The 7,500-nt window shown below is 36.3% G+C and overlaps 1 protein-coding gene across 2 annotated transcripts in view; it reads left to right on the top strand.

The window, feature by feature from the left end:
* Positions 1-7,500, top strand: part of LOC135201709 (uncharacterized) — a 115,409-nt gene that overhangs the window by 39,967 nt on the left and 67,942 nt on the right. The gene's annotated exons all lie outside the window — the stretch shown is intronic.

Genomic DNA, 7,500 nt, shown 5'->3' with positions numbered 1-7,500 from the left:
GAGAGAGAGAGGAAGGTCTCACACGCACGCATTTTTTTGAGGATTCTTTAGCAATTCTGATGCCGCCGTGCGTTCAATGTATAATCAACATTTTTGCTATTCCGATACAAAATTGCACGAGAGAGAGAGAGAGAGAGAGAGAGAGAGAGAGAGCCATGATAAGTCTGAGGAGGGAATCACAATCTCCTTCATTTCAAACAAGATGAAAGAAATAACTAATTTATGGCGACAAGGTTCAAGACAATGAATTTCAATGATAGTTTACAATATTTATCATATAATCAATAATAAATGAAATAAATTAAATTTTATATTCGTTGACTTAACACTAATCAATGAAGCATTAGAATTCAGCCAAGTTCTGCTTAATTGTTAATCAAATTATTTTACGCTTGCTTCTTGTCTCTCTAAGCGATCTTTCCTTTTAGAACTGATATGTATTCAAAATTCATTAATGTACTCGAAAAAAAATTTATTTCTGAAGGTCTTTAACAATTATTCTTTCAAGAATATCTAGCATTTTCCCGTCATTCTTCGGCTTTTCCAAAATTCTTTGATTCATCTCTACGAATTCTTTTAATTGGTCGTTAGAATTCTTCAGCTGAGCTTCAATGCTCTTCGATTTCCTTCCAGAATTCTTTCGTTTGTTCCCAAAATCCATTGATTTATTTTTGTCCAAGAAGAAGGGGTTTCATTAATAGTAACCGGCTGCTTTATTAATGTTATTTCTTTATATATTTATTAGTTAATTCTTCCGCTTTTTCTTCTTTAATAACTGATCTCTTGTTTCTGTATATCCTGTTATCTTCTGTTACTTCTTTCAATTGAATGCTCCATCCATTTCCACTGTCCCTCCCCTCCCCTTCCCTCCTTATCCCATTCCCACTTTCCCTCCTACATAGCCCATCCCCATATCTTCCTCGCCCCCTCTCATCCCTCCTGCTCTCTCCAACTCCCCAAACTGTCCGCCTTTCCCCCTTCCTCCCCTTCCCACCCCTCCCACCCCTTCCCCTTACTTCCTTACTTCTCACGCCCCATGCCCCTCCTTTCCTTCCTCCCCCCTTTCTTACCTCCCCCTCCCTTACCTTCCCACTCGGCTCATGCCCTTCCCTTCGACTTTTCAACCCTCCCAACCTGCCCTTTACGTCCGCCCTGCATTTAGACAGACATATTAGAAGGATATAATCCTTCAAACTGGAACAAATCAACAGAAAACATCTTGAAAATAATTAAAGAAGTTCCAAATAAAATCCAAGAGTTCAAGAGACTCATAAAGAAAATTTACATCAATCAACATATTCCGACAAAGAAAATGAATAAGGTAAACGTTGTGAATATCCTAATTGATGCAATAGGAAAAAGAATGCCAAAAGCATGCAAACTGTGTAAGGTGTGGTATAGCATAGTTAATCCACAAATCCTGATCAGAAAATGTTCTGCATGCAACATTCCAACGCATCCACTATGTGCTGAAGTAATGCAAGATATGAGTAAGGATACCAGGATATTTTGCTCAACATGTCTATCATGGATAGACAATGTTATTAAATCAAGACTTAATGTGCAAATAGTTGAGGATGAAGAGGTAGAGGAAGAAGAAGAAGAGGAAAACGGAAGAGAAGTAAACAAAACTGAAATGACAGAAAAAAATAAGGAAAACAAAGAACAAGATAAAAAAAAGTATGGATGCAGAGATACTCATTGATACTACATATGAGGCAATCAAGCAGCATACATACGAAGAAATAAATTACGACATGACAACACAAAATAAAATCCCGAAGAGGCTCTACCCATATCTGCACACTAATGGCAAAGAGAAAAAATAGACAAGAAAGACAAAGTCTGCACCCTTTTGAAAAGAGGGAATTGCAGATTCGGAGAAAGATGTTAAAACAAACATCCCAAGGTAGGTCACAACTATGAAATCTGGTAAATGTGCATACCTAGATGGCTATGAGGATGATTGCAGAGATCTACATCCTAAATTTGCAAAAACCTAAAAGAAGGAAAAGGATGTAAGTTCCACAAAAAATGTTAATATATGCACCCTGTAGCCATGAATCAAAATCAATTAAATAAATAATCAAATAATAAAATCAAAAATAAGAAAGAAACAAATAAAGAGAGGAACAAAGAATATCAGGTGAAGGAAAAAAGCAAGCCATCACCACGATATGGAGTGTCTGCAAAGAATTTCCAAGCATCAGCTCCAAGATACAGCCCAAGATACAGCTCAAGAGATAAATACTGTATTTACGATGCAAGAGGATATTGCAGATACGGAGAAAATTGCAGATTCAGACAAAATGAATTATTATAATTATGATGAAGGAAGATCAAATATTATGGAAAAGTTGGATTTTTTAATGTCAGAATTTCTAGAAATGAAGAAAAGAACAGCATACCAGAACAGGAAAGAGACGTGGGAAAATCCTTATTATTACCCATATTAAATGAAGGAGATAACACGCAAACCATCATAGTGATGAATGCGCAGGGTTTAGTTACGAGTAACTCAAAAAGAAAAATAGAGTACTTAGAAGAACTAACCCAAATTGAAAAGAAAATAGATATAATGAATATAAGTGAAACCTGGTATTCCCAAGAGACTGGGAATGACGATCAAATAAAAGGGTTCCAAACTTATAGATCAGATAGAAAAAATAAGAATCAAGGGGGACCGCGATATATGGGAAAGACAAAAAACAAGGAAACTATATGAGAAATATAGTAACTCAGAATTCGAACTAATAGCGGTAGAATTTGAATCTGTAAAATTAATGAACATAGTAATATAGAGACCCCCTAATACTAAGGAGTTTGACAAAATAATAGAAAAATTGGATGATATATGTAGAAATCACAAGAACTGGACTATTCTCCTATCCGGAGACTTTAACTTTCCTTTCGTAGACTGGAAAGAACGAATTGGAGATTGTGGTTGTGTTTATACATATAAAATAGTAATAGTAATAGTAATAGTATGCAGAATATAAGAGGCAATTCGAAATGCTACTAGATATGCTACTAGAATACAACATCCAACAAATAAATCACCTGCCAACAAGAAAGGAAAATACTTTAGACCTAGTATTTGTGAACGAGGTGAATTATGTTAAAGAAATAATAGTTTATAATGCGAGTATTTCAGACCATAATGTCATAGAATTAACAGTCCATTCCAAAGCAAGTAAAAACAGAGATAAGCAAGAAATGAAAAAGTGGGAAGGATATGGAAAATACAACTTCTACAGTAAAAATATAAAATGGTCAGAAATAAATGAAGAAATAAACAAAGATTGGGATAAGATTTTCGTAAGTGATGATATAAAGGTAAATACGGAGATATTATAAAAAATATTAGAGAAAATAGTGGATAAATATATACCGAAGAAGAAAAGTAAACATCAGCCATGCACACCAAGAGACAGAAGGATCTTATTCCAGAAAATCAGTAAGTGGAAAAAAGGTCTTGCAAAAGAAAAAAATGCATGGAAAGTGATCGAACTAAAAAGTAAGATAGGTAATGCAGAACAAAAGATTATACAATAAAATAAAATGAAAAACGGGACTTGGAAGAAAATGCCCTTGTAAATATCAAGCAAAACCCCAAACTATTGTGCTTGTATGCTAAAAATATGAATAAAAGAAGAATAGAAATAGGCCCTCTAAGAATTGAAGGGAGATTAACGAATGAAAAAAAGGAAATAGGCAACATATTGGCAGAACGATATAAGAGAATTCTCCCCTAGAATTGATAATGAAGATAATGATATAGAAGTAAGGGATGAAAATAGTGAATATTTAGCAGACATAAATATTAATGAAGCTGATATTGTGCAGGCTATTAATGAAATTAAAAATGGAGCTGCAGCAGGGCCTGATGGTGTCCCTGCTATTTTTGAAGAAAGTAGTTCATTCTATCGCAAAGCCACTTGCAATATTATTAAGACAAAGTGTAGATACAGGCAAGATTTATGATGAGCACAAATTAGCATATATTACCCCTACTTTCAAAAGTGGATCAAGACTAGAGGTAAGTAATTACAGGCCTGTGAGTCACACATTATGAAAGTGTATGAAAGGGTAATGAAGAAAAATATTATGAAACATTTAATAAAAAATCACAAACCCAACTGTTAGTCCACCGTGAGAACATATACAAAAATATGAAAAGCGGAAATGAAACAGATGTGGTTTATCTAGACTTTGCAAAAGCTTTTGACATAGTAGATGATAATATATTAGCGAAGAAAATTAGAAAACATAATATAGTGGATAAAGTAGGAAAATGTTAAAAGAATTTTTACACAACAGAAAACAGATAGTTATTGCAAACGATGAGAAATCGGATGAAGCCAAGGTAATATCCGGTGTGCCACAAGGTACAGTGTTAGCTGCAATACTGCTTGTTATTATGAGTGCATACATAGACAGTAATGTTAATGACTCGGTAGTGAGTAGTTTCGCCGATGACACAAGAATAAGTAGAGAAATTACTTGTGATGAAGATAGGAACGCGCTACAAAGAGACCTTAACAAACTATATGATTGGGCAGAGGTAAATAGGATGGTATTTAACTCTGATAAATTTGAATCAATAAATTATGGAGACAGAGAAGGAAAGCTATATGCATATAGGGGACCTAATAATGAGACAATCACAAATAAGGAAGCAGTTAAAGACCTTGGTGTGATGATGAAAAGGAACATGTTATGCAATGATCAAATAGCAATTCTATTGGCAAAATGTAAAGCAAAAATGGGAATGTTGTTACGGCACTTCAAAACAAGAAAAGCTGAACACATGATTATGCTTTATAAAACATATGTTCGTAGTCCACTTGAATATTGCAATATGATATGGTACCCACACTATCAAAAGGATATTGCACAAATAGAGAGTGTACAAAGGTCCTTTACAGCTAGAATAGAAGAAGTTAAGGATCTTGACTACTGGGAAAGACTACAATCCTTAAAATTATATAGTCTAGAAAGGAGAAGAGAACGCTACATGATAATTCAGGCATGGAAACAGATAGAAGGAATAGCCGAAAACATCATGGAGCTAAAAATATCAGAAAGAGCAAGCAGAGGTAGATTAATAGTGCCCAAAACTATACCAGGAAAAATAAGGAAAGCACACAGGACATTAATCCACTATGCACCAGCATCGATAATGCAGCGTCTATTCACTGCGTTGCCAGCTCATCTGAGGAATATATCAGGAGTGAGCATAGATGTGTTTAAGAATAAGCTCGACAAATATCTAAGCTGCATCCCAGACCATCCAAGATTAGAAGATGCAAAATATACTGGAAGATGTACTAGCAACTCTCTTGTAGACATTAGAGGTGCCTCACACTGAGGGACCAGGGGCAACCCGAACAAGATGTAAGGTCTGTAAAGTAAGGTACCTCCCACTCCCTTCCCACTCCCCTCCCCTCTTCCTCTCTTCCCCTTCTCTTCCCTTTCCCCTCCCCTTCCCCTCCCTTACCACCCACTCCCATCCCCTCCCCTTTCCATCAACCTCCCCCTCACTCCCCTTCCCCCTTCCCCTCCCTTTCCCTTCCTCCCCTCCCCTCCCACGCCACATCCTTTCACCATTCCCGCCCTGAAGGCTTTGACTTCTTGCCTCCGTCCCTCACCGCCGGAGGAGATTTAATTCCTGCTTTTGTGTCCTGTGGGTTGTTCCCAGCATCTTGTTGTGTCGAGCAGTGGGGGCTGGACGCGAAATTGAATTCCAGAATTCCATTTTAGAAAAATTCCGGGATTCCAGTTCGAGGAATTCTGCTCCTTCATTGCCGTCTTCTTTCATCTTTCGCAATCTTTTAAGAGCGGAGAAAGATGAGGTGATTTCACCTTCCTTTGTGTATTCAAATTGCCCAGTTAAAAGTGAGAAAGGGGCAGGGGGTGGAGGGGTTAGGGTTATTCTAAATATAAAGGAGGGCTATTTCATGGCTATGGATTCCAGGATATTCCAGGTTAGGTGCGAGATGGAAGATTGGGTTGTGCTTGTGTAGATGTTCCTTACGGGAGAGAACTTCCATTACATTCCTAAACTTAATATAATATAAGAATTTTATTATATTATTATCATCATCATTATTATTATCAAAATGATAAGCCAGACATGTTTACACATTATTATAATAAAGATTTTGCATAATAATACAGTGCTAAGTAAATGAAATTTGCCAAAATAAATCGTATTTCTAGTATTTAAAAAAATAAATAAAAGTAAAATAAACCAGAAAAACAATAAATTAAGATAAAGTATCCAACAGAAAAAATAATAAATTAGTGAAAATAAATTCCTTCCTATACTGACATCCTGAGTGAAAGAATAAAATCTTTAAAAAGAAGTCAAGACCTGAAGTCCTTTCGTGGTAACGAAAAGTGGAGGCCACAATAAATCAGAATTTTCGATTTTGGTCTTTGGACACCTTTTCCTTCATATTTTACCCACTCCCCCCTCCCTCCTACACAACACACATCCCCCGAAAAGAAAAGCTCCACCCCTTTTCCGTTTCCCTTTTCCCTTTCCCTTCCACCCCCTTCACCCCCCTCTTCCCAAACCCCGGCAATATAAAAAAAAAAATATAAAAAAAAGGAGGTCACAAATGCGCTTTACTCGTCCCCCAGGGGATTGGAGCGTCTTTAGGACTCATTAGCATGCAGGTGCGGCCATTGCAACCTGAGACGCCAGTGGTCACGGAGGGGGGTTAAGAGGCCAGGTACCTGCAGAAGAGGGAGGGGGTGAGGGGGAGGGGGAAGGGGAAGGAGAGGCCTATTCCGTCCCCCGTAAAGTGGTGGAAAGGGCAGGGGGAAAATGTGACGCGAATATTTAACTCCCAAGAAATGCTGGGCTAGTGGCTCTCCAGACAAACCAACCCCCCCCAACCCCCCCTCCTTACCAATCCCCCACCACATCCACCGCCCCCCTCAACCCCCCACCACACCTTTTTGGATGTTAATTCGCTAAGATAAAAATTTTTAGGGGAAATACAAAACAGGTGAATTATACTATATATATATTATATAATATAATATATATATATATATATATATATAAAATTATTTATTTATTTATTTACATTATATTATATACATATATACATACACAATGATAATTGGATAAGAATAAAGCGGGGCGGATAGATTTGATAGAGAGAGAGAGAGGAGAGAGAGGAGAGAGAGAGAGAGCGAGAGAGAGAGAAGAGAGAGTGGAAAAACGAACATAGACAAATATAGAATTCGACCAACTGTTTGATTGAATTACCTCGGAGATAATATTGCCATAAACGTAACAAATATTAAGATTATTTGTCTAATAATAATAATAATAATAATAATAATAATAATAGAATAATAATAAGAATAGATAGAAATCAAGATTTTAATCTTAATAATGATAATAAAAAACAGCATTAATGATAATTTTCATAATGATAATAAAATAAATATATTAAAAAGGCTAAAGCTATTATCGGTTTC

Source organism: Macrobrachium nipponense, chromosome 28 (assembly GCF_015104395.2).
Source record: "Macrobrachium nipponense isolate FS-2020 chromosome 28, ASM1510439v2, whole genome shotgun sequence".
Taxonomy (NCBI): domain Eukaryota; kingdom Metazoa; phylum Arthropoda; class Malacostraca; order Decapoda; family Palaemonidae; genus Macrobrachium; species Macrobrachium nipponense.
This window is presented reverse-complemented; position numbering and strand designations above follow the sequence as displayed.